The sequence below is a fragment of the Canis lupus genome, chromosome 31, assembly GCF_048164855.1.
Source record: "Canis lupus baileyi chromosome 31, mCanLup2.hap1, whole genome shotgun sequence".
In the NCBI taxonomy this organism is placed as follows: Eukaryota; Metazoa; Chordata; class Mammalia; order Carnivora; family Canidae; genus Canis; species Canis lupus.
Window position 1 is genome coordinate 13,885,506 of NC_132868.1, and position 27,202 is coordinate 13,912,707.

Below are 27,202 nucleotides of genomic sequence, written 5' to 3' on the forward strand. Positions count from 1 at the left end.
CCTCAAAGTACACACTATAAAAAAAACCCCACATCCTTATATTATGTGTTCATACATATATTTTGGAAATATATAAAATCTCCAAATTACAAAGTCATTGCAACAAATACACGTAAAGAAACACAGCAGAACACTCCCAATGAAAAATGACCAGAGTGAAAAGAAATAAACCACACAACTTTAATTAAAACAATTATAAAAATAAAGAAAAAAATTAAAATGACTTTCTAGGAAGGTGAAGCAGGAGGCTCGTGCTGGGAGGCCAGAGGTGGCCAGAGTTCCACAACATCGGTCCAGAATCCTGAGCGACTGTACGAGGGCCACGAAGGAGTCCGGCCAAAGACACGGTGCACAGGGGCTCCAGGGCACGGTTCTATTTCAGGTCTGAGATCCCGAGAGGCCTGTGGGTGCCAGGAAGGCGCTGGTCATCTAAGGGAAGGGTGCAGGCCCATCAGACACAGGCCCAGCTCCAACTGTTGCTTCTGGTGGTCCCAAGGTCCGGTCCAGGGAGACCTCCCTTGTCCACCGATGGTCAGCCCCACTGGGGGTGGGGCCACCCAGGGAGCTGAGGGAAGACCAAGGGGTGGGCCATCCTGGGTTGGGCCCTCCCAGGCCGGAGTACGTCCCGCGTGCTGGGTCCTGTCCAGTTGACCTGCCGGCGCCACTCAAGCCGAGGGCCGCCTGCAGCATGGCTTCCAGGAGCACCCCTGGCTGTGAGTGGCCATCACAGGATCCGCACCTGCCGAGATGCCCCAAGGGCTCAGAGGACATACCGGGCTTCAGGAAAGGAGAAGTGACTGCCTTAATGGGTGGGACGCTCATGGGACAGCTGGGCTCCCCTGGTGTCTGGGTGAAGGGGCAGGAGTGGGGCTTGCATAGGGCTGCGGGAGGAGGGAAACCCTGGACTGGGCCGAGATTCCCAGCAAGAGTCCCCCTTCTGTAAGGCCGCCAGCTGGATCTCAGGGCACAGAGAGCAAGTCAAGGTGGATCACTTCCTTTGATGGGTTGACGACTGTAGAACTTTCACGTCAATGGACCCACTATGGGCATGGGTTTTCACATATTCCCTTCAGGTTTCCTCGTGGACATGTGGTCCTCTTTGGTTTTCCCAATGGGCTTTTCACCCTTCCCCCGCCCCCTCCTCGACCCTGACCCCCACCAGTATCTCCACTCAGGGTCTTCTCCAAGCCTTGGCCTGGAATCACATAGGTAGCTCAAGGCTGCCCTTTCCCTAGATCCCTGACGAACACCCATTCCCAAGGGCAGATGGGGAACTGCCTATGTCCTGTGGAACAGCCCCCTCAGGCTTAGGTGGGACCATAAGTGGCAAAGGGGAGGTCATTCCTGGACGGGGATGTTTTTCGACATCCCAGAAAGGGGAGTGCTGAGAGCACATTGCTGGTCAATGCTCCTCTGAATGCCTTCCTCCTGTGGCTGCCCTCTTCCCCACACAGTCCCACTCCCATGAGGACCCCGACAAACGAGGCTCGTATTGATGGTGAGGCAGATGGGGGCCCTGCAGGCATTCTTCCAGGAGACCCTTACCCTGTCATTGCTGCCAGAGAACACCTGGCCCGAGAGCTGACCATCCCCGAATCTAGAATCCAGCTAGGCAGACCCAGTGCTTTTCTCATAGTCTCTGGGGGAGGAGGCATGCAAACACATGGGGCTAGGCCATTGCCTGTCCTTCTGCGTGCTCAGCTGGGGAGCTGAGAACCTATGGCATGGGGATGTGCGGGCTCTAGGAGCCCTTGCCCTTGGAGGTCCTTCTGAGACCTTCGTTCACTGGATGAGGGAACACTGGGGTCCAAGGCCTGAGGCCTGATGACGGGTTCATGCCCATGGGCTGACTGTCCCCAGAGATCCTGTGCCATGGCCAATCGCTTTTACCACATGAAACACCGTGAGTCCTCCTACACGGGAGGGGAAGAGACACATAGAGAGGAATAGGTGCCAATCCATGACGACCATTTTGTCTTTTGCCACCAGCAGAGAGGAAGCCTGCACAAGGGTCCAATTGTGACGAGAATGACACCCATTTCCAGTGTCTTCTTGGGTCAGTCAACGTCTCCTCAGCTCCCTACAGGGGACTGCAGCAGGAACCCCATCATCTGTCCATGCAGATGACCAAAGAAGAAATGACTGTTCTACCAACACCATCCATTGTGTGTTTACCTACAGTTCATGCTCCTCAGGGGAGACCAACGCCTTCTTCCTTGTACACCAAAGGGCCATGCAAATACATGTAACAGTGTAGGCAACAAGCCAGCTCTGGCTTTCAGTGGGGTGTTAGTTGGTCTTGGGTCCTCGAGTCCCTGCCATGTGTGGGATAAGCTGCCTTCGCGTGTTACCTGACCGTTGCTTCTTCTTTTGCCCCTTAGGTCTGGTGCCAAAACCAGCGAACGAGACAGCGAAGGCAGAGCCGCTGACTGGGCTCCACAATCCGCCAAGGAGAAAGGCCACTGCGTGGACAGGAAGAGCCTCCAGGTGACTCCCCAGCATCCAAGAAGGGTCCCCTCCTGAGCCACTCCTTGACACAGGAATGTGTCTCTGTGTGCTTACCGAGGAGTAGCAAAAGCCTCAGGAAGGGCATCATCTCTGCTCTCAGGCTCCAGCCACCCTGTGATCGAGGATGGCGACACCCCACCTGCCATTGTTGGGCAGGCAGCAGGCAGGCTGTTTCTGGGCCAGGAAGGATCTGCGTCTTCCTGTCCTGAACCTGGTAGCCAGGAAGAAGGCCTCTTCTTCCATCAACTCACCATTGTTATCCAAAGGCTGGCTCCAGGGGTGGGTTCAGGCTCTAGCTCTTGGTCTCAGGGAAGGGAGGCTATGAAGACAGAGAACATAGAGAAAAGTTCTCTCTCTCTCTCTCTCTCTCTCTCTCTCACACACACACACACACACAGTCACATGCACTCACACACCACCACACACACCCTGACACACAGTTCTATCTCCGCACTGGCTGTGCTACTGGCGTCCAAGCCCTCCTCTCCAATGCTGTGTTCTCTTTAGGTCGAGTCCCGAAGGAATGCAGAGGAAACGAACATCCATTTCTGCATCCCAAACCAGTATCTTCCTTCAAGCCTTTGAGGAGGAGCGGTTTCCTGGCCATAAGAACAGGCATTCCAGAAGCCAGAATTCAGGCAAGTTTTTTACCTTGTGTCATGGGCGTTGTTCCCTGTGGAAGGGACGGTAGCCCCTAGATTTTGCCGGAGAGATGTGAACTTCTTGGGGGGTTAACCACGGGGTGTGGAGCAGAGGCACCAGGGGCATAGTGTTGACCATGCCAGTGAGAACCCGTCCAAAGGAAGAATTTCCAAACTCAATGGGTGGTTAACACACATGCTTGTACATATGGTGACCGGACCAGAGTGGGAATACGTCCAAGTTGCCCGCTCTACAGAGAAGCCAAAGTGTCAGGGCTTCAAGAGCTCAGCCCTATTATCCATTGAGTAGGTCCACGAGATGCCATTACTGGGTGTGGGCTTGCTGTCCTGTCCTGTGTTTGGAGACAGATGTGATGGTGCCCTGGGCATCTGGACCGTGGGGCTACAACGGATCCTGCCGAGGAGCCACACACCTTGTGCGGATAACCTAAATCCTGGCCCTAATCCAGGTGAGGGAGAGGTGTCAGGGAACCCAGCTGTGTGCGGCTCTTCTGCCTTAGTTCTGCACAAAGTGCTTGCTGGGATGGGAGGTGTAAGGTAGCCTTCAGGGAGATATAGGAAGAGTCTCTGAAAGACTCTCGGTTGGTGCAAGAGCCTGTGGAGGTTGCTTCAGGTGGCACTCCTCAGGGGTCCTCTGACGCGTCTCGTCAGGGGTCAGAGGAGAACCTCGAGGTGCTAGCCTGAGCTCCTCTTTTCCTCCAGCCAGGAGGGGAGGGAGGTCAGATGCTACGTAGCTGTTCTCCATGTGAATGACTGGCTGCCCACGCCTTGCCCTCGGCCCAGCACAGATGTGCCTGTAGTCCAACCAGGTAGCAGTGAGGCCAGCCTCTGAGGCAAAGGATGTGGTTTTCCACACATTCACACCCAAGAGTAGATGGGGACAGAGGTGTTGAGGGCAGCTGGGAGCAGACCTCAGGACGTGGAGTACAGTGGGTAAAGTGGGGCAGGCCGTCTGCTGAGTCTCGGTCCCTGGAGATTTAACATTCTCAATCTCCAGCAAACGCAACCACACCTGTACATGCAGCTAGGGCGGGACCCCCTTGAAAACTTGACTACACAGCAGCAGAAGGGAAGGCAGTGTCGGGGAGTTGGGCCCAGGGCGGCACCTTGGAGCTCAGAGAAAGGGAGGCATCGAGAAGATTGTGGTTTCAGCTGCTCGTTGTCTCCAGAGAGGCTGAGCCTCCCTAGAGCTGGGCGCGTCCTCCACAAGTAGCAGGGTTTCGTGGCCTTGAACTGACGCTACCCTCACCGCAAACCTTGGGCCTGTGGAGGCTTTGCCTCTGGCAGCAGACTCTTCCCAGACAGGGAAATCTCCCATGGACAGGGCAGGAGGTGGCTCTGGGCGGCCCCCAGCTTCCTAAAGACAGAGTGCCCTTGGGGGACACGCAGTGCCCCCACCTTCTTGCTTGCTGGTACTGGCCCCATTTCCTGAGCATGGTTAGCCACTTGGTGGCTCGCCAGGTTTGCTGGCGTTGTTTCTGGAAAAGGACATACAGGGGCAGCAGATGAGCCTCTAGCCCTGGGAGATGGGCGTACATTGCTTCATCCAGTCACCCTGCGGGGACTCAGAGGAGTGACCCAGGAAGGCACAGAGACCTTCCCGCTGACCGTGGCTCGGGGTCTGCAGTGCGTTCCTCGCAGCCTGAGCAGCGCTGGGACAGGGCGTTTGGGGAGACACCCCTGGGGATGTCCTGCAGGACGGGGTCTGTGGACAGCTGGCCCCACGCCCACTCCCAATCCTGCCCAGTGCCCAGGACTGGCTCCCACCTTGGCCTCGGGGCCTGGGGCCGGGCAGGTCCTTCTTCTGGGAAGGCAGAGGCACAGATCCCTGAGCTCCAGGCTTGGCCCCAGAGTCCCCAACATATGAGGCCACGGCACTCGGAGGTGAGGGTCCACTAGGGAAGGCAGGGGCTGCACGCTGCCTGTGGTCGGTCTGGGACAGGGTTCTGGGGGGTCCGAGAAGGGTTGTTGCTGGTGGTAGGCTAGGTGGGACCCCTTCGGAGCCCCCAGGAGGTGCCCTGTCACTGAGATGGACCAGCCTGAGAGCTGTCAGCATGGCCTAGGTGCCCACTTGACTGTTCGGCAGAGGCCCCTGCCTTCCCAGGGACTGACTACCCGGGTTCCAGCCCGCCTCCCCCTGCACCCTGGGTGTCTTCCTTGCTGTCCCCTGAATCCAACCCTCTTACTGTCACCTCCACTACTGTCCCCATTCATTGTACCTCTTGTCTTGTCAGAGCCGCTGAGCACGACACATGCCTGACCCCTCCAAGCAGCCACTGGGCAGAGAGCAGGGCTGAGAGGACCAGGGGCAGCCCCGTTGGCCCCAAAATGGAGTCTCCAGCATTCATGAGGTTGCTGTGGTGCCGTCGACCCAGCAGCCTCCTCCCCTCCGGCCAAGGCCACTGGGCTCTTCTCCCTCCCTTGTTTTCAACCCATGGTGGCCTCCTCCTCCTCCTCCTCTTCCCTCTTCCTGCTCAATTTGGTCAACCCCTTCCTCTGCTGCCCAAACTCCCTCCCTGACCTTGCTTTGTCCCCAGCAACTACCTGCAGCCCCGCAGAAACCTTCAGGACTGTCGGAGCCCTGGCCTGGGGGTGTGAGTGAGGAGCACCCCTCCAATTCGCTCCAGATCAGACCATCCTCCTATAGAAAGCAGGCTATCGTCCCAGAGCTCCTCACCTCTGGAGTCCTTGCTGAAGGACAGGACACCCCCCAACCCAATTCAGGAGACACACACCTGGCCCTCCCCACAGCAGGTATGGAGACCACTTCTCTGAGTGCCCAGGGGCCAGCCCCCAGGCCCAGCTCCCTTCCAACCCACACCCCGCGTTTGCCTCCCGGGTCACTCAGCTCCAGCCCAGTGAAGTCATGGTGTTCAGAGGGCTCCAGGGGATGAGGTCCTGACCAGGGGGGATGTGCCAGCCTCCAGAGAGGCATTCCTACAAATGCAAACCCCTACCTGAGATGGATGAAGGGGGGCAGAAAGCTCTGACTGTCCATGACATTCCACGGTGACAGGTCAGCATCATCCCAAGGATCTCTTGGGGACCCTACTTGGAATGCCTGATACAGAGCGGAACACATGGTGGGGACTGATCTGTGCCAGGGACATGGGGAAAGGAGGGAACAGAATATCTCCTCTCCCCGGAATCCTGAGGGAGATCAGGACCCTCTCAGATTCTCCGAGCATGAGAAGAAGGGCCTGTTTGCCCAATGGGAGCAGCCTGACAGCCTTATCTGCTTTAACAGAGATGATCCCCACCTGAGCCTGACCTGATCTGGTGACCCAGATCACCTGATCCCCACATGAGCATCACCTAGACCTGGTGACCGTGGTCCACACCTGGGCTCATTGCTACCAATCACTAGGAGCCAAGATAGACCCTCACTTCTACTGATGCCCTGGTCAGTCCCCAGGGCCTCACATGTTCCTAGTGACTATGGTCCTTGTCTGGGCTGACCAGGCTCATCCTTGGCTCTGATCCCCTCCTGGGCCTCACCTGGTTCTGATGCCCCCGGCCATCAGGCTCTGCTCCTCTGATTTTCATCTCTGCCTGGGCCCTCACTTCTCAGCTTAGATTCAGATCCCTGATTGGGTCTCACCTCCATTGGCTAGCTATGCATCTGGACATCTGGAGCACCTGAGGACTTGATCCCCACCTGGCCTTACCTGCTCCTACTGGCAACAACACCCACTTGGTTCTCATTGCCTGAACTCTGCTATGATCCTCACACAGTACATACCATTGCTGTTACTGCTTTTGATACCATTTGGACCATACCCGCTGCCACATACCTAAGTATACAACCACCTGGGCCTCATGGGGAACTGGTGACTGTGATCCACACCTGGATTCATCGGCTACCGATGTCTAGGATCCAGGATGGACCCTCACTTGCTGATGCCTGAGTCCGTCCCCAGCATCTCATATGTTCCTGGTGACTATGGTTCTTCAATGGACTGACCTGTCATGCTTGCCTCTGATCCATTCCTGGGATTCACCTGCCCTTGCAGGAGGGGTCCCCACCTCTAGTGGGTTCTCTAGCATCTATGGTACTTGTCTGGGCCTCAGCTGATGGTATTCGGCTATGATATCAGCCCTTTCCAAGGCTAGCAGGGTCTCTAGGTCCTCTTGCCTGGTGCTACAAACCAAACACATGCAAGGATGACACCGTATGAAAACCTTCAGAGAACACAAGCGTTTGTGTGCTCCCTGTTAGCAGGTCCCCATCTGTCTGACTGGAGTGTGGAGACAACACCATAGCTCCCAGGGGACATGCTGGGCTAGAAGATCATTCATGGGTACTGACTGTCTGTAGCTCGCCCACCTACAGTCCACATTCCCAGCCACTGTCCCAGGACATGCCATCACGCTCAGAGGACAGAGCTCTCCCAACCCCTTACTAGGAGCACAAGGGAGCCCAGGAGGCTAGGGAAACTGCTGACCTGATACTTGGGGTGACGTGTCCCAACTCAGGGATGACGCGAAGATGGCTATGGATGGCTTCAGGTGAGTGTTCCTGCGGGCTTGGGGTAGATGAGGTTTCTTTTAGATTCGACAAGCACAACAACCAAAGGGAAAAAGCAATCAACTGTACTTAATCAAAATTAACAACTTATGCCAGCAAAAGCGTGAACAAACTACACACCCTGTATACAGTGTTTTGTAAATAGCCTGAGGGAGGATCTGCGGGGGGGATCACGAGGGCCTCCATGTTCTAGTTTGTGAAGAGCAAGCCTGCTCATGGACCAGAAGGACCCAGAGAGCCCTGATCGCCCACCCCGGACCACAGGGTGGCGGGATTGGTCATCACATGTCGGGGTCCATGTACCTAGGACTGGCTGGAAATGTCATGGCTTGGGTCTCCCCTGCACAGAATAGGGCTTACAAAGTAGTAAGGGTCCCAAATGAGCTGCCCTAGCCCTGACCGCAGTCTCCTTCCCTGGCCTGGGGTAGGAGGGAGGCAGCTCTGATCCCGTGGAGCTGTGGAAGGGCTGCAGGAGATGCCTCCTAGGCATCACACAGGGTTTGGTGCATTCTAACCCCAACCCAGGATGCCAGCACCCCTGGCATCCTGTGCTGGGACCCACAGGCACCACAGTGACCCGAAGTGTGCAGGGAGCAGCTGCCACTCAGCTGTGACCTGTCGCTGTGTGAGCACCTACGCTTTATACACTGGTGTACTAGGGAGAGTGGAATAGTTTGGGTGCTGTGAGCAAATCCGGAGCACGGGTGCCTCCAACTGCCTGGGGTCGCAGAGTAGTGCCAGGCAGCAGTGAAACCCTGGGGAACCACAGTTCTGCCCATAATGGGATCCCGTGTCATCACTGTAGGTCGGGGGTCCAATCAGCACATAGCCTGGCACCCTGAAGGCCAAGGGTGCTCTGGGAGGTCCTGTCTCATGCCAGATGGGAAGGGGTTGCAGGCACCCTCCCACATCCTTAGTTCCTCTCCTCAGTCCCTCCAGGCCTCCCACCCTTCTAGGTAGACTGGGTGTCCCAGCTGTCCTTCCATCCCCAAGGGTTCACAGCATGGATTTTGCACTTAAGAACATTTGAGAGGCTCTGGGTGGTTCAGTCAGCTCAACATCTACTCTTGATTTTGGCTCAGTTCAGGAACTGAGGTTGTGGTGTGGAGCCTCAGGTGGAGCTCGGCCCCGGCGGCGGGGGGAATCTGCTTCAGAGTCTCCCTTACCCTCTGCCCCTCCCACTGCACGCTCTCTCAAATCTTTTAAAAATCAACATTGAAGACATTTGAGAAATCTTTATCATCTCTGCAGAGGTGCCTTCACATGTGTAATAGCTGTGTAAATGCTTTTTTTTTTAAATTTTCATTTCTCTGGAATAATTTCCCAGGAGTGCTACTGCTGAATTATGTGTTAATTGTATGCAAAATATTTTTTGGACAAAACTGCTAAACTCTTTCTCAGGAGTGATTGTAAGATTCTAGAAAAACTGTGTGGAAACTGTTTTTTCCAGGCAGTTGTCTAGATACTAGAAGTGTGCCTGCCAGAACTTCAGGTGAGATTCATTTAGCCTCGGAAAAAGTTGTTAAACTATCTTCCAAAGCAACCATATTTTTATTCGTAGCATGAAGGAGCGTTCCGTCATATGCCAACCTCCAGCAACTAGTATCCTCGTTTTTGGGAGTTTAGCATTTCTAGGGGCCCCTGGGTGGCTCAGCTGCTGCGATGCTTGGGTGGCTCAGTTGCTTAAGTGCCTACCTTTGGCTCAGGTCATGATCCCTGGGTCCTGGGATGGAGCCACCATAGGGCTCCCTGCTCTGGGGGAGCCTGCTTCTGTCTCCCTCTGCCTACCTCTACCCCTACTTGCTTGCTCACTCTCTGTCAAATAAGTAAAATTGAAAAAATAAGTCAATTGGAGGACAAACATTATATGGTCTCATTTATTTGGAGAATATAAAAAATAGTGAAAGGGAATAAAGGGGAAAGGAGAAAAAAGGAGTGGGAAATATCAGAAAGGGAGACAGAACATGAAAGACTCCTAACTCTGGGAAACGAACCAGGGGTGGTGGAAGGGGAGGTGGTGGGGGCTGGGGGTGACTGGCTGATGGGCACTGAGGGGGGCACTTGATGGGATGAGCACTGGGTGTCATTCTGTATGTTAGTAAATTGATCACCAGTAAAAAATAAATTTATAATAGAAAAAGAAAAGATATAAAAGAATAAAAATAAAAAATAGAAATATAGCATTTCTAAAAGGTGTGTAGCACCATCTCACTGTTGTTCACATTGGGAACTTCCTAATGCTAGAGGATGTAGAACATAGCAGGCTTGCTTATTATCTGCCTATCATCTTTGTCCAGGTGTCTACTCAGATATTCACCCATTGTTAATTAAATTATCTGTGTTCTCACTGTTATGAAGTTCGTTTTGTGTAGATTGAAAAAATTAAGAATTTTAATATGAGATGTGTGTTTTGAACAAATATTTTCAAATATTTGAACAAATATTCAGTTTGTGAGAGGTCCCTAGGTTCCCTGGGCAATGCCTTTCACAGAGTAGCAGTTTTAAATTTGTAAAGTTCACATTATGTTTTTTTCTTTTCTGGATCATGTTTGGTGTTGTGTGTTAAAATGCACCACCAAACTCAAGGTCACGTAGATTTTCTTTTATGCTATCTTTTTGATGTTTGACAGCTGTGGTTTTAAGTTTACATACAATGTTGAGTGACTTTGGGTGGAAGTTGTAAAAGTTTTGCCACATATTTCATTTCATATCCTATGGGTTCCAATTCCTTGTTCCTTAAGTATTTCGGGAGGAGCCCAGATATTGTAGCACATGTCAGTGAACCATTGCGAAGCTTCTAGGATTCAGCTGGAGCTTGGAAGGAGGCAGGTGGGGCCCTGGCAGTGAGGACCCCGCTCCTGCAGGACTCCTGCGGTGCCTGACCACCTGCAGGGGGCGCCCGAGCGCAGGCGCTGCCCCAGGGGGCTGGCAGATGCAGGGGCCCTTGTCCACCTGCAGGAACAGGAGCCCCCGCGCTGGGGAGGCTTGGGGAGCATGTGGGGCCGCGGCCACTGTGACAGCAGCCCCGGCATCTGCAGGCCCTGGGGTCCTGAGTATGGGGGCTGATGTAGGGCCTGACAAGCCTACAGAAATTGGCATTTCAGGACCCGCTGTGGAGGCTTCTGGAGGCATTGGTCGGGTCCATGCCGACATCAGCAGGGACTCTTCAAAATCACAAGGTAAGGGATAAGTTAGAGTTAATGTTAGAGTTAGGGGTAGGGGTTAGGATAATGGTAGGGTTAAGGTGAGGGTTAGGGTTAGTGTTTAGGGTTAGCGTTAGGTTTAGGGTTGGGGTTGGTTTAGGAGTTAGGTGTTAGTTTAGAGCTAGTGTTACATTTGGGATAGGGGTTAAGGTTAGAGGTTTGGGTTGGGGTAGGGTATGAGTTTAGGAGTGGGGTTAAGGTTTAATGGTTAGGATTATGGTGAGGGGCATTTGGGCAGGGTTAAGGTTAGGGGTTTGCGTTAGGGGCTTAGGCTAGTGTTTGGGTTAGGTTCCGGATTTCGGGTAGGGTTACAACACAGGTAGGGCTAGGGTTAAGGGTTAGGGTTGCTTTTCAGTGTTTAGGGTTAGGGGATAGGGGTTAGGATTAGGGTTGGGTTAGGGTTATGGTTGGAGTCATGATTAGGTGTATGGATTCGGGGCTAGTTATTGGTGTTTTGTTTTCAGTTAGTGATAAGTCCAGTGTTAGGCTAGGTGAAAATTAGAATTAAGGTTAGGGTAGGATTCGTGTCTGTACACAGGTAGAGATTGGATCTGGGCATGGGGCATGTGTCTGGCACTGGAACTCCTAGTATCTTCAATGGGTTAAAGTTTTTCTTTAGGGTTTGTCCTTGGCTCCATCCATTCAGAGGCCTCCCCAGATGACCTGGCCGGCATCTCCTGAGCTGAGATAAGGAGGGGATATATGGCTCTAAATATGCTCTATTGGGTTTTCCTGTTTGTTAACACAGTATAATATTAGTTTGAGGTGTACAAGAGAGTGATTCAACCCTTGGATACAATGCCTGGTACTCATCTCCGGTGCCCTCCGTCATCCCATCCCCCATTTCCCCATCCCCCGCTAACCTTCCTCTGGTATTTATTAGTTTCTCCTCTGTGGTTAAGAATGTGTTTCTTGGTTTGCTTCTCTCATCCCTCCCCTTTGCCAGTTTGTTTTGTTTCTTAAAATCCACATATGAATGCAGTTGTATGGTATTTGTCTTTCTCTGACTTATTTCAGTTAGCATAATTTTAGTCGCTTTTTCCACATCATTGTAAATGGCTTCATTTCATCCTTTCTGATGACTGAGTGATACCGCAGTGTGTATATTGACCACATCTTTTCTGCCCATTCACCTGTCGATGGACACCTGGGCTGTGTTCATAATTTGGCTAGCTCTTGTTGATAATGCTGCTGTAAACATTGGGCTGCATGTCCCCATTCGAATCTGTACTTTTGTATCCTATGGTTAAATACCTAGTTGTGCAATGTCTGAATCGTAGGGTAGTTCTATTTTTAACTTCTAGAGGAATCCCCATAGTGTTTTCCACAGTATGCAACAGGCTGCACCTGTTTGAATTCCTACCAGCAAGTAAAAGGGTTCTCCTTTCTCCCCATCCTCACCAATACCTGTTCTTTCTTGTGCTGTTAATTTTACCCATTATAACAAGAGTCAGGTGATATCTCATTGTGGTTTTGATTTGCATTTCCCTGATGATGGGTGATGTTGAGTGTCTTTTCCTGTGTCTGGTGGCCATCTGGATGTCTTTTAGAGAACATGTCGTTTCGTGTCTTCTGCCCATTTTTAATTCGGTCACTTGCGTTTAGGATGCTGAGATTTATATTTGCTTTATATGTTTTGGATACTAAGTCTTTAGTGGATATGTCGTTTACAAATATCTTTTCTCATTTTGTATGTTGCCTTGTAGCTTTGGTTGTTTCCTTCATTGTACAGAACCGTTTCGACTTGATGAAGACCCAATAGTTTATTTTTGCTTTTGTTTCCCTTGCCTCAGAGGCATATCTAGAAAGATCCAATGGCCAATGTTAAACACATTACTGCCTATCATTTCTTCTTTTTATGGTTTCAAATCTCACATTTAGGTCTTTAATCCATTTTGAATTTATTTTTGGCATACGGTGTACGAAAGTGATCCAATTTCAGTTTTCTGCATGTGGCTGTCTAGGTTTCCCAACACTCCTTGTTGAAGAGACTGTCTTTCTGCCAATGCATATTCTTTCCTGCTTTGTTGAAGATTAATTGAGCATAGAGTTACAGGTTTGTATCGTGTTTCGGTTTTCCATTCTGTTCTATTGATCTGCGTGTCATCTTCTTGTGCCTGCACCATACTTTTTTGATCATTAGAGCTCTGTATATAACTTGAAGTCTAAACATTTTTTTTTTGAAGTCTAAAATTGTGATGGCCCAGCTTTGGTTTTCTTTTCTAACACCGCTTTGGCTTTTTTCAACCTTTTGTGGTTCTATACAAATTTTAGGATTTTTTGTTCCAGCTCTGTGAAAAAAAAAATGCTATTGCTATGTTGATAGGGATTGCATTAAAAGATTTCATTTATTTATTCATGAGAAACACAGAGAAGGAGGCAGAGGTACATGCAGAAGCAGGCTCCTGCGGGAGAACCTGCTGTGGGACTTGATCCAGGATCCCGGGATCATGACCTGAGCCAAAGGCAGATGCTCACCCACTAAGCCACCCAGGTGCCTTGCTGATCCAATGTCTTTGCTAGTTATGGGTCTGTTCACATTTCTATTTCTTCCTATTTAAGTTTTGGTAGTTTGTACATTCTATGGATTTGTCCATGGCTTTCAGGTCTCCCAGTGTGTTGGCTTATAGTTTTTCATCGTATTCTCTTTTAATTGTTTTCCTTTGTGGTGTAGCTATCCCCTCTCGCATTTGGGATTTTATTTATTTAGGACCTTTATCTTTTTGTTGATAAGTCTGGCTCAGGCTTGATCCATTTTATTACTTAGTTTGAAGTACTAGCTCTTCGTTTCGTTTTTCCATTCTACTGTTTTGTTGTTTCTAATTGTGTATTTGTGCTCTCAACTTTATTATTTCTCTTCTCCTGCAGGCTTTATGCTTTGTTAGCTTGTCCTTTTCTAGCTCCTTTATTTATAGGATGAGGTTGTGTATTTGAGACTTTTCTTATGTCTTGAGGTAGGCCTTTATTGCTATGTAATTCCTTCTTAGGACTGCCTTTGATGCATCCCAGAGGTTTGAACAAATATGTTTTCATTTTCATTTGCTTCCAAACATTTTTTAAAATTTCTCCTTTAATTTCCTGGTAGCCTCATTCACTCTCTATTAGGATATTATTTAATCTCCACATATTTGTGGTCTTTCCAGAATTTTTTTCCTTAAATATTTATTTTTTAATAATAAATTTATTTTTTATTGCCGTTCAATTTGCCAACATACAGAATAACACCAGTGCTCATCCCGTCAAGTGCCCTCCTCAGTGCCTGCCACCACTAACCCCCATCCCCGTCCTCCTCCCCTTCAACCACCCCTAGTTCGTTTCTCAGAGTTAGGAGTCTTCCATGTTCTGTCTCCCTTTCTGATATTTCCTACCCATTTCTTCTCCCTTCCCCTCTATTCCCTTTCACTGTTATTTACATTCTCCAAAGGAATGAGACCATATAATGTTTGTCCTTCTCCGATTGACTTATTTCACTCAGCATAATACCCTCCAGTTCCATCCATGTCGAAGCAAATGGTGGGTATTTGTTGTTTCTAATGGCTGAGTAATATTCCATTGTATACATAAACCACATTTTCTTTATCCATTCATCTTTCGATGGACACCAAGACTCCTTCCACAGTTTGGCTATTGTGGACATTGCTGCTAGAAACATCGGGGTGCAGGTGTCCCAGTGTTTCATTGCATCTGTATCTTTGGGGTAAATCCCCAGCAGTGCAATTGCTGGGTCGTGGGGCAGATCTATTTTTAAATCTTTGAGGAACCTCCTCACAATTTTCCAGAGTGGCTGCACCATTTCATATTCCCACCAACAGTGCAAGAGGGTACCCTTTTCTCCGCATCCTCTCCAACATTTGTGGTTTCCTGCCTTGTTAATGTTCCCCATTCTCACTGATGTGAGATGGTATCTCATTGTGGTTTTGATTTGTATTTCCCTGAAGGCAAGTGATGTAGAGCATTTTCTCATGTGCGTGTTGGCCATGTCTATGTCTTCCTCTGTGAGATTTTTGTTCATGTCTTTTGCCCATTTCATGATTGGATTGTTTGTTTCTTTGCTGTTGAGTTGAATAAGTTCTTTAAAGATCTTGGAAAGTAGCCCTTTATCTGATACTTCATTTGCAAATATCTTCTCCCATTCTGTAGGTTGTCTTTTAGTTTTGTTGACTGTATCCTTTGCTGTGCAGAAGCTTCTTATCTTGATGAAGTCCCAATAGTTCATTTTTGCTTTTGTTTCTCTTGCCTTCATGGATGTATCTTGCAAGAAGTTACTCTGGCCAAGTTCAAAAAGGGTGTTGCCTGGGTTCTCCTCTAGGAATTAGATGGAATCTTGTCTCACGTTTAGATCTTTCATCCATTTTGAGTTTATCTTTGTGTATGGTGTAAGAGAGTGGTCCTGTTTCATTCTTCTGCATGTAGATGTCCAATTTTCCCAGCACCATTTATTGAAGAGACTGTCTTTTTTCCAGTGGATAGTCTTTCCTTGCCGAATATTAGTTGACCATAAAGTTGAGGGTCCACTCCTGGATTCTCTATTCTATTCCACTGATTTATGGGTCTGTTTTTGTGCCAGTAGGGTCTCATTCATTTGGGGAATATAAAAAAATAGAGAAAGGGAATAAAGGGGAAAGGGAAAAAAATGAGTGGGGAATACCAGAAAGGGAGACAGAACATGAGAGACTCCTAACTATGGGAAACGAACCACGGGTTGTAGAAAGGGAGGTGGGCGGGGGCTGGGGGTGACTGGGTGACGGACACTGAGGGGGGCACTTGATGGGATGAGCACTGGGTGTTATTATATATGTTGTCAAATTGAACACCAATAAAAAAATCAATAAATTAAAATGCTATTCAATGGCACACATCATACTAGGATTGACGTGTAGCAGGAGGTTCCGGGATTTGGAGGTAGCTAAAGCTCCCCCGTCATGGACTCAAGGTTCCAGAGGATGCAGAGATAGGCAAGCAAGCAAAGCGATATAAAACATGGCACTGGGGTGCCTGGCTGCCTTGGTCGGTGGATGTGATCTCAGCATTGTGTGTTTAAACTTCATGTTGTGTATAGAGACTACATAAAAATAAAATATTTAAAAATAATAAATAGATGAAGATATAAAACATGATATTGAAGGTAAGTGCTTGCATCAGGAAATACTCGAACCAGACTATGGATAACCTACAACCTATTCTTACGTACTCCTGCTTTCACTACTTTGCCCAGATGACTTTCCCCACAAGTGACAGTCCCACCCGAGTGGGAGTGGCTTCTTTCATTGTAAGACCTGTGTTTCCTCTCCTTCTGCAAGGAGAGAAGAGCTGTGAAGGCACGAGTTAGGTGGATCAGCACAAACCTGGGCAATAATCATTTCTGAACCTGGTAGGGAAAGATGTGCCTCCTTGTGGGACCCAATGTCCTAAAAAAGCCTGTATGGTCATTGGCTTGGATGAAAGGTGGAGGCTGAAATAGAATTATGAAGAACCAAATAGTGGGAAAACCAAAAATAGAAAGAGAGGAGGACAGATTTCACCATGTATCGTCTTCGAAGGGATCTGGTGTCCTTTGCTAAGAGGGAGTCCACCCTCTCTAAGATGTTTCCTACCGTTCCTTGCTCACTATCAGAACCCAGCAGACATATCTCCATGCCTCCCACACCACTGTGCAGTCATAATTTGTAGGATCTTCAATCTATTCTCCCCAGTGACCTGAGCATCGAGTATGTAACCATTCTGCTGCCCTTTGACAACATCGCGGGGGATTCCGATTTTTGTTCATTTTGGAGTGTGTGTGTATCTCTCACTGTGCAGCTATGTGACTTTGGGCTGTGCCATCCTAACACCTAACTGGCTTGAATCCACAATCTTTATCACTGTAGGTGCTGGCATTAGGTGGATAGTTGGTATCTCCTGATCAACCCTGGTCTTGTTCGTGCAGTGAATTTCTGTTGGAGGGTCAGCTCAGGTTGAAGGTCCAACTGGGCCATATTCATGTGTCTGACAGTGGGTCCCAGCTGAGTGCCGGCTGCCTCTCCTTCCTCGATGCCTCTCAAGCTGGGAGCCACATGTAGGGGCGGCCCTGTCGGGGAGATCCTTAGGAGGAAACTGCCCGATGGAGGGAGCCCTGGGGATGCCTGTTTGTGGTGGTCAGCATGGGGAGGAGTCTGGGGTCCCCAGCACCAGGGGGTCAGGAGTATAGGCCACAGGGAGACTAATGGGTGGGCATGGTCATCTCTGGGGCTTTGGAGTCCTGATGGGGTCTCCTGGGAGCGGGGAGATGCTGCACTTGGGTTTGGTCGTCTGTGGGCTGAAGGGGGGCCTGGGAGCAAGAAGGCAACCAAAGACAGGGCTGAGGGAGCAGCGGGAGTGCAAGACTAGCCTGCAAATGGTGGTGCAGGTGGCCGTTGCTCCAGGAAACCAAGGGCCACCTGGGGAAGCGGTGCCCATGCCAGTGGGGAGGCAGGCTGAGTGGGGGTCCCCTACTGCCCCATGGCTGGAGTGGCCCTGCAAGGAGGCTCTTCTGAGCTGTAGTCCGGACCAGCGGCCCATCCAGCCCCTAACTTGCATGGTGTGCTTCCCGTAGGTCATCAGCTGGGCCAGCGCCCAGAAGACATCCTCCTCAGTCAGGAATATCAGCAGGATGGCCACGATCTGGTTCGTGCCCTGGCAGTAGCCCACTTCCTGCAAGAGCCATTGCCTGATGGAGGGTGTCTACTCCTGAGGCCCCTCAGAGCCCTCCCCTCTTGGACGTCAGGCTCCCATGGCTCCCTCACTGCCCAGGCTCCCATAGGATGCTCCCAGATGGCAAGGACAGCAGGGTGCAAGGCCACACAAATGAGCTATAGATAAATTCGACCACAGGTCTGGGGTTTGCTGTGACACACTTCTTGCCGCGGACCTGTGTGGTCGGCGTAGAACCCTGGATGGATAGGGGACGGCATTTGGGGGCTCATCATACTAGATATGTTTATAAGCAGTGCAAATTGTCTAAAATTCAATGCACAACATTCAGAAATACATAAAAACACTGAGGCCGGGTGTCCCTTTCACCTGTCTGACCCTCATTGGGTCCGTGTGTCCTGGTCCAGCTGTGGCGGTGCTGCCCCGCCCCCAGGTCCCCTTCCTGCCCCCACACGGCCCCTGCCCCTGTGCCCTGCTCTTAACGGAGCATCTCCAAACCCGCTTGTGGTTCAGTTCACACAGTGACATCTGGAGGCCCCGTCCTGGTGGCCTCCCCATCCCAGAGACCCAGGGGGGAACACATGGGTCATCCCGAGCACTTTACCACATGGCAGTGTTTTGTTTGCCAGCGCAGATCCACCTGGCTGCAGACACCCTGTGTTCTTTACCCAGAAGCCCTTGGGCCTGCCCTGGGGTCCCCAGAAGCCCGCTTGCCCAGCAGCCTCACCCGACCCCAAAGTAGTCCCAGAACATGACCATGATTTGGTTGGGGAAGCTTCTGCTGATATCTAGAACTATCTGTTTGATGTCTTGGGAGGAGACCTGGGCTTCCTCCTTCATTTCCTGTGGCGAGAACCGGGTAGTAGGAGCCAGCATCAGGGACACAGAACACTAACTGTCACCAACTGTCATCCTAAGCAGGAGCTCTGCTGGTCACCATGTGAGTGTGTCCTGCAGAAAACTGCTTCCTTCCCCTGTGAGGCCAGGGACAGCACAGGTGCCCACCGTGCCTGTGGGGCCTACATGAGGGCTTGTGCTGAGCTGTTGTGGATGCAGAGGGGACTGAGGGTCAGCCCTATGCCGGGAGGGACATGGCGGGTATCCCTGGGGGGGAGGGGACACTGGGGGTGAACCCCGTGCGGACAGAGGACATGGGGGTCAGCCCTGGTGGTGAGAGGACTTTGGGGGTCAGCTGGGGCTGGGGTCCCTCGGTTCCTTGTGCTCCAGACACCCAGGCTGAGCCCCAATCTCCTCCATCCCCTACACACTAGGGCGTGGAGGATCCTTCCACACGCTGGTGCAGGAGATGCGGTAGCACAAGGTGTGCAAGCTGAGCCCGCCCGGTGAGGGGGCCTGGGAGCATGAGCTGCAAGTGCCTGCTGTCCTGACGTCACTACCAGGGCCACGTTGCCCGCCCTGATGGCTCTCTATGACCCAGGATCAGAGTTTCAGGGCAAAGAAGGTTGGAAACGCCCCAGAGGCCAGCCAGTCCAGGCTCCCTGGACAGAGGCAGCGCAGATCTCCCAGGGCACTTTGCACAGACCGTCGTGAACTGAGGCCACTGGCCCCCGGCTGTCACTCTCTCTCAGCCCTGTCCTGACCTGTGGGGCACAGGCTGAGTCGCAGTAAGTCTTTGAATGACCTGCCCCTGACATCTGGCTGACCTTGGAAGACAGGAGGGCAGGTCAGCTTTGTGTTCCTGCTGGCCCCTGTGTAAGAGCTATTAGGGGCCTGGGCAGGGCCCCCTCCTCCCTTCTGGGGTTCTCTCCCCTCCTTTTGTACAGAGCTCTGGCAGATGCAGAAATGAGGTGGCCGTGCATTTTAACACAACCACACTTTATTGAACTTTCAACAGCAAACAGGAGCTCAGGGCCGAGGGTGCACGCCTTCCCCTCGAGGGGGACCTTCCTTTCTTTTAGGAGAAAGCCAAAGTCACATGGGGGTGTTGGTGCCAGAGTCCCCCAGCTTGAAAGCTGTGCTGACCCTGAATGGGGGCACGTGTCCTGAGGTTGGGGCCTGAGAGGCAGTTCTGAGGACAGCGGACCAGACCTGGACCTGCAACTTCAGGGTTCTTGCGCTGGATCCCAGCAGGTCATCTGGACCCTAGTTTCTGGCTCACGTGCCAGGGGACTGACTGCTGGAGACCCAGCATGTGGGTGAGTCTGCCTCCTACTGTGGATGAGGGTATGGCCCAGCAGCCTGCCCCTCCTGCCCCTGCCCTGGGTGCCCTGTTATTCCCAATGCTGTCCTAGGTCAGCGACCTGGATTTGTGGGGCACAACAGGTCCCACATCCTGCTCTGAGTGGGTCACTGAGACTTGGGGCAGAATCCAGAACTGGTCAGGGCCACAGGGGTCTCAATCTCATCAGTCTTCATTCTGTCCCTTTTGGGGCTCATGTCGACCCTCTCTCCCAGAGCCTAGGGAGAGGCCAGCTCAGGTCCCTCTGGGTCGGGGACTCTTCCTATTGAGGGGGCGCCCTCCAGGAAGGACAATGAGATGAGGCAGGGCATGGTGTCAGCTGGCCATGGCCTCAGGACCCCCATCCTCACCATTTCGCTCCTCCAGAGGCCCAGGAGCATGGAGGCAGAGGTCAGATGGTTCAGCGCTGTCCTGGCACGGGCTGGCCCTGCCTATCACTGCCCAGTGAGGGACTTGAGCTGCTGTGGCCACAGGACAGGAAGGGTATCTGGATCCCTATAGTGTCATCTTAGTGGGCTTGGTGGACCCTGTGAGGGGCGTCCAAGGGGGATTCTATTGTCTGGTTTGCTGTGTGGCCTGTGGTGTGGCCCAGGCAGGTGCCAAAATGAATGGGACCCAGTGTTCTGGCTTCAGGTCCTTGTTTGGGTGCCACCTGCCTGCACTGTACTGGTTCTCTGGGAGCATGAGGAGGGGGGTATTATCGCTACGGGGCCTCCGGACCAGTGAGGTGTCCTGGGCTGGGGGCAGCTGAGACAGAAGCAGAGCCCCCAGTGTTCCCAGACACAGGTGTACAGCTGTGGGCTCTGGGGAGCTTCCCTCCTGCAGCAGCTCCTTGGCCTTGAGGATGGCCCTGCCAGGAGGGGGTCCAGACTGCTCAGGTTGTGTGGCTGGGCCTGGGGAAGCCTGCTCGTCCACTCTGGGCAGCGTCTTGGTAATAGAAGGGAGGAGAGGCTCAATTGCCGGGACACTCACTCCAAGCCCAGGGGCCTCCTGAGGTAACTCTCCAGTTCCTGTTGGAAAGAGGCTGCAGGGAACTGCTGACCTGATGCTTGGAGTGACATTTCCCAGCCCAGGGCTGGCCCCGAGATGGCGGGGATGTGTCTGCCAGAGAGTGTTCCTGCGGGCTTGGGGCAGACCGAAGGTCTGGGCCAGAGATGAGGAGGAAAACCCAGGGGCCCTATCCACGTGAGCAGCCCCAGCAAGCAGAATCGGGAGGGGATGGGGACCTAGGTACACCTGGGTGGGGGCAGGTCACACTTCATCTTTCGGAGCTGGGTCGTGGAGGCCCAAAGTTGTCTGAGCACCACCTCATCCTCCAGGGCCCAGGGCTGGACCATCACGTCCTGCAGAAACTCCTGAGGACCTTCCAGGGGCAGCTTCAGGAGGCTCTCTGGGCAGTGGGTGTGAGTGAGACCCAGAGGCTCCCTGCTCTGTGGCCTCCAGGTGCCTCCCAAGGGTAGCAGCTGAGGATCCAGCTGTGCAGGATCACCGTGGGCAGTGCTATGACCGAGGGAGGGCCCTGCCTGCTGCTCATTCAGGGAGTCCTGATCTACTCGCCTGCTCAGCCGTCCCCCCGTCCCCAGGCCTGGGTGCTGCTCAGAGCAGGGGGTCAACACCCCTGTCCCCTCACCCCCAGCCTCGGGCACACCTGGGCACCCAGGGGCCCACTTACTCCTGTGCACTTTGAGGATCATGTAAGCCATGGCTGTGAGCACAGGCTCCATGTCCAGGATATACGCGTCCCAGTGCTTCAGGGTAGGGATAAGGGGTTTTGGGGAGCGGGGGTTGAGAGGAGCGGCCTGAGCAGAGCCCCTTGGGGTCTCCCATCTGCCCATAGCCTCTGCCACCCTGCCGGGCTACATCCGAGGAGACACCACAGCCCCTCCTGTGCATGCACTCCTCCCAGGGAGATCAGGGCACCAGGTCACTCTGGGTTCTAATCCTGGCCAGCACTACCCACAGACATGGGGGCACAGACTCTGCCCCCATTTCTGCCAATAGGCCACAAGAGGACCCCAGGCTAACTGCAGAATGGGCCGAGGGCTCATCCACACCCCAGGCTGACCAGGCCTCCCTGGGGGAGCTGAGGCAGAGACAGCCCGTTCCCTCAAAACTCCTCCAGGGACACTCTGGGCTTCTCTAGGTGGCTCTGGGCTGCCAGCCTCAGCCTTCGGGCCCAAGGTCTGGACTGGATTGTCTGGAGAGTAGGGTTGAACTCGGCCTTCCCTGGAGTCAGGGGACAGAATGAGGCAGCAGGGTTCCTCGGGTTCTCTTACCTAACTGATGAAACACTGAAGGAACCACTTAGGATGTAAATGCCAGTGCACGTCAGTTCCTCGCCCTGGCAGAAGGGCAGGAGGTGCTCAGGCCCCACGCTGCGGCCCCGTGAGCCAGGTGGACACAGTTCCAATAGCCCCGCACAGCCTCAATGGTGCCCCAGGCTCCCCAGGAGGAGGAACTTGACACCAAATTGGGGCAGTTCAGAAAGGCTGTGCTGGCAACCCCTGCCCTGGGGCCAAGGGGTCGGAGCCCCTGGGGAGCATCTACTCGCCATGTGCTTCTTCAGCTTGGGGTGAGCTCTGTCTAGAACGTGCTCGCCTAGGACCTAAGCAATTTGGTGAACCCTGGAATCAAGAAGCCTGAGAAGGCCCCAGATCCCCAAAGATCAGGGTCTCCTCCTGCAACAGGCAGGCAGGGGGGCCATCCTGGCAAGGGCCTCCTCCCCCACGCCCTGACCACCCACCCCGATGCAGGTGTCAGACACCTTGTCCTCCACAAAGCAGGCATGGAGGCCCCTCCTCTGGGTGCCCAGGGGCCGTACCCCAGGCCCAGATCCCTTCCTACCCACTTCCAGGGTTTTTCTCTTGGGTCTCTCAGCTCTAGCCTAGGGCAGACATGGCCCTCAGAGGGCCCAAGGGGAAGAGGTCCTGATCTGGGGGGATGTGCCAGCCTCAAGAGAGGCGTTTTGCAACGCCTCCTGAGATGGATGAAGGGGTGTCCAGGGAACTCAATGCAGAAAACTCTGATTGTCCGTGACCTTCCACAGTGACGGGACAGCATCATCCCAAGGGTCCTATGGAGACCATACCCGGCGTGCCTGAAACAGAGGGGACCGATCAGCGCTAGGGACATGGGGAAAGGAGGGAGCAAAATGGCTCCTCTCCCCTGAATCCTGAGGGAGATCAGGACCCTCTGAGATTGGCCGGGAATGAGGGGAAGGGCCTTTCTGCCCAATGGGAGCAGCCTGACAGCCTTACCTGCTTCTCCGCGAGATGATTCCCACCTGGGCCTGACCTGACCTGGTGACCGTGGTCACCACATGGGCTCATTGGCAACTGATGACTATGAGCCAAGATTGACTCTCACTTCTACTGATACCCGAGGCCCGTCCCCAGGATCTCATTTGTTCTTGGTGACTGTGGTCCTTGTCTGGGCTGAACTAACTCATGCTTGGCTCATGCTTGGCTCTGATCCCCTCCTGGGCCTCACCTGTTCTTGCAGATGTGGTCCCCACATCTAGTGGGTGCTCTAGTGTCTATGGTATTTGTCTGGGCTTCAGCTGATGGTATTCGGCTCTGATATCAGCCCTTTCCAAGGCCAGCAGGGTCTCCAGGTCCTCTTGCCTGGTGCTGCAAACCACACACATCCAAGGATGACACCGCATGAAAACCTTCAGAGGACACATGCGTCTGTGTGCTCCCTGTGGGCAGGTCCCCATCTGTCTGACTGGAGGGTGGAGACAACACAGTAGCTCTGAGGGGGACGTGCTGGACTGGAGGATCACTCAGGGACACTCACTGTCTGTAGCTGGCCCACCTGCAGTCCACCTTCCCAGCCACTGTCCCAGGACATGCCGTCATGCTGAGAGGACAGAGCTCTCCCACCCCCCTTATCAGTAGCACAAGGGGGCCCATGAGGCTGCGGGGAGCTGCTGACCTGATCCTTGGGGTGATGTTTCCCAGCCCAGGGCTGGCCCCGAGATGGCGGTGGATGTGCCTGCCAGAGAGTGTTCCTGCGGGCTTGGGGCAGACCGAAGGTTTCTCTTAGATTCCACAAGCAGAAAGACCAAAGGGAAAAAGCAATGAACTGGACTTCATCAAAATTAAAAACTTATGCCAGCAAATGTGTGACCAAACTACCCACCTTGAATGCAATGATTTGTGAATAGCTTGAGGAGGGTTATGCGGGAGCACGAGGGACTCCATGTTCCAGTTTGTGAAGATCAAGCCTGCTCATGAGCCAGAAGGACCGAGAGAGCCCTGACCATACACCCCGGACCACAGCGTGGGGGGATTGGTCATCACATGTTGGGGTCCATGCACCTAAGACGGACTGGAAAGGTCATGGCTTGACCTGTTGCCTCCTGCACAGAACAGGGCTTGAGGGGAGCGGGGGTCCAGGATGAGCCGCCCGAGCCCTGAACACAGGCTCCTTCCCTGGCCTGGGGCAGCAGGGAGGCAGCCCTCACCCTGCGGAGTTGTGGAAGGGCTCCAGGACCTGCCTCATGGGCATGACATGGGGGTCGGTGTGTTCTCACCCCAGCCCAGGAGGCCAACACCTGCAGCAAGACCCACAGGACCTACAGTGGCCAGAGGGGGGGCCAGGAGCAGCTCCCAGTCACCTGTGAACTGTCACCTTGTGAGTGCCTACACTTTATACACTGAGGTACTGGTGAGAGTGGGCTGGTCGGGCACTGAGCCAGATCCGGAGCACGGGTGCCTCCAAGAGCCTGCGGACACAGAGTAGCACCAGGCATTGGAACCCTGGGGCACCACAGTTCCGCCCACAATGGAGCCCCGTGTCATCACTGTAGGTCTGGGGTCCAGTTAGCACTTAGCCCTGCACTCTGAAGGTGAGGGGAGGCCCTGTCTCCACGCCAGGTGGGAAGGGGATGCAAGCACCCTCCCACATCCTTAGTTCCCGCCTTCAGGCCCTCCAGGCCTCACACCCTTCTAGGTAGACTGGTGTCCCAGCTGTCCTCCCACCCCCAAGGGTTCACAGCGTGGATTTTGCACTTAAGAACATTTGAAGGGCTCTTAGGTGGTTCAGTCAGTGAAACATCGACTCGATTTTGGCTCAGGTCAGGATCTCGAGGTTGTAGTGTGGAGCCTCACGTGGGTTTGGGTTCTGGCCGGTGGGGAGTGTGATGAGAGTCTCCCTTTACCTCTGCTCCTCCCACTGCACGATCTCTCAAATCTTTTAAAAATCAACATTGAAGACATATGAGAAATCTTTATCATATCTGCAGAGGTGCCTTCATATGTGTAATGGCTATGTAAATGCTTTTTTTGTTTTAATTTTCATTTCTCTGGAATAAATTCCCAGTAGTTAATTATGTGAATTATGTGAATTATTACTGAATTATGTGGTAATTGTATGCAAACTATTTTTTTTGATAAAACTGATAAACTCTTTCCCATGAGTGATTGTTAGATTTTACAAAAACTGTGTGGAACCTGTTTTCAAAGCAGTTGTCTAGATTCTAGAAGTGTGACTGTTGGAGCCTCAGGTGAGATTAATTGAGCCTTGGAAAAAACTGCTAAACTCTCTTCCAAAGCAACCGTATTTATATCCGCAGCATGAAGGAGCGTTCCTGTCATATATCACCCTCCAGCAACTAGTATCCTCCTTTTTGGGACTTTAGCCTTTCTAGGGGCGCCTGGGTGGCTCAGCTGGTTAAGCGTCTGCTTCGGCTCAGGTCATTATCCCTGGGTCCTGGGATCGAGCCTTGCATCAGGATCCCTGCTTTGGGGGGAGCCTGCTTCTCTCTCCCTCTGCCTACCTCTACCCCTACTTCCTTGCTCACTCTGTCAAATGAGTAAAATTTTTTTAAAAAAGTAAAATTTCTAAAAGGTGTGTAGCACCATCTCACTGTTATTCACATTGGCAACTTCCTAATGCTAGAGGATGTAGAACATACTTTTGTAGGCTTGCTTATTTTCTGTGTGCCATCTTTGTCCAGGTGTCTGCTCAGATAGTCACCCATCGTTAATTAAGTTATCTGTGTTCTTATTGTTATGAGGGTTTTTTTGTGTAGATTGAATAAAAATTAAAAATTTTGAATATCCGATGTGTTTTGAACACATACTTTCTTCAGTTTGTGAGTGGTCTTTAGGTTCTCTCAGCAATGTCTTTCACAGAGTAGCAGTTTTTTTAAATAATACATTTATTTTTTATTGGTGTTCAATTTACCAACATACAGAACAACACTCAGTGCTCATCCCGTCAAGTGCCCCCCTCAGTGCTCGTCACCCATTCACTCCCACCCCCCGCCCTCCTCCCCTTCCACCACCCCTAGTTCGTTTCCCAGAGTTAGGAGTCTTCATGTTCTGTCTCCCTTTCTGATATTTCCCACACATTTCTTCTCCCTTCCCTTATATTCCCTTTCACTATTATTTATATTCCCCAAATGAATGAGAACATACACTGTTTGTCCTTCTCCGATTGACTTACTTCACTCAGCATAATACCCTCCAGTTCCATCCACGTTGAAGCAAATGGTGGGTATTTGTCATTTCTATCGGCTTAGTAATATTCCATTGTATACATAAACCACATCTTCTTTATCCACTCATCTTTCGATGGACACCGAGGCTCCTTCCACAGTTTGGCTATTGTGGACATTGCTGCTAGAAACATCGGGGTGCAGGTGTCCCGGCGTTTCATTGCATCTGAATCTTTGGGGTAAATCCCCAGCAGTGCAATTGCTGAGTCGTAGGGCAGGTCTATTTTTAACTCTTTGAGGAACCTCCACACAGTTTTCCAGAGTGGCTGCACCAGTTCACATTCCCACCAACAGTGTAAGAGGGTTCCCTTTTCTCCACATCCTCTCCAACATTTGTGGTTTCCTGCCTTGTTAATTTTCCCCATTCTCACTGGTGTGAGGTGGTATCTCATTGTGGTTTTGATTTGTATTTCCCTGATGGCAAGTGATGCAGAGCATTTTCTCATGTGCGTGTTGGCCATGTCTATGTCTTCCTCTGTGAGATTTCAGAGTAGCAGTTTTAAAGTTTGTAAAGTTCACATTATGTTTTTTTCTTTTCTGGATCATGTTTGGTGTTGTGTGTCAAAACGCACCACCACACTCAAGGTCTCATAGATTTTATGTCGTCTTTTTGCTGTTTTGATAGCTGTGTGTTTTAAGTTTACATACAATGTTGAGTGACTTTTGGTGGAAGTTGTAAAAGTTTTGCCCACATTTCATTTCATATCCTATGGGTTCCAATTCGTTGTTCCTTAAGTATTTCTGGAGAAGCCGGGATGTTGTAGCGCATGCCAGTGAGCCATTGCAAAGCTTCTAGGTCTCAACTGGAACCTGGAAGGAGGCAGGTGGGGCCCTGGCAGTGAGGACCCCGCCTCCTGCAGGACTCCTGTGGTGCCTGAACACCCTGCAGGGGGCGCACGAGCGCAGGCACTGCCCCAGGGGGCTGGC

General features: G+C 52.1%; 2 long non-coding RNA genes across 3 annotated transcripts; one reads left to right on the plus strand and one right to left on the minus strand.

Moving 5' to 3' along the window:
* Positions 1–166: 166 nt before the first annotated feature.
* LOC140622027 (uncharacterized) lies at positions 167–18,233 on the minus strand. 2 transcript variants are annotated; one of them, XR_012021754.1, is made up of 4 exons: positions 18,175–18,233; positions 7,616–7,696; positions 7,135–7,311; positions 167–2,827 (listed from the first exon to the last, which is right to left on the minus strand). It is a non-coding gene; the product is annotated as an uncharacterized lncRNA (long non-coding RNA). The 2 variants fall into 2 exon arrangements; XR_012021755.1 differs by lacking the exon at positions 7,135–7,311.
* A 32-nt stretch (positions 18,234–18,265) lies between these two features.
* Positions 18,266–25,102, plus strand: LOC140622028 (uncharacterized). The gene is made up of 2 exons (XR_012021756.1): positions 18,266–18,510; positions 18,842–25,102. It is a non-coding gene; the product is annotated as an uncharacterized lncRNA (long non-coding RNA).
* Positions 25,103–27,202: the final 2,100 nt, after the last annotated feature.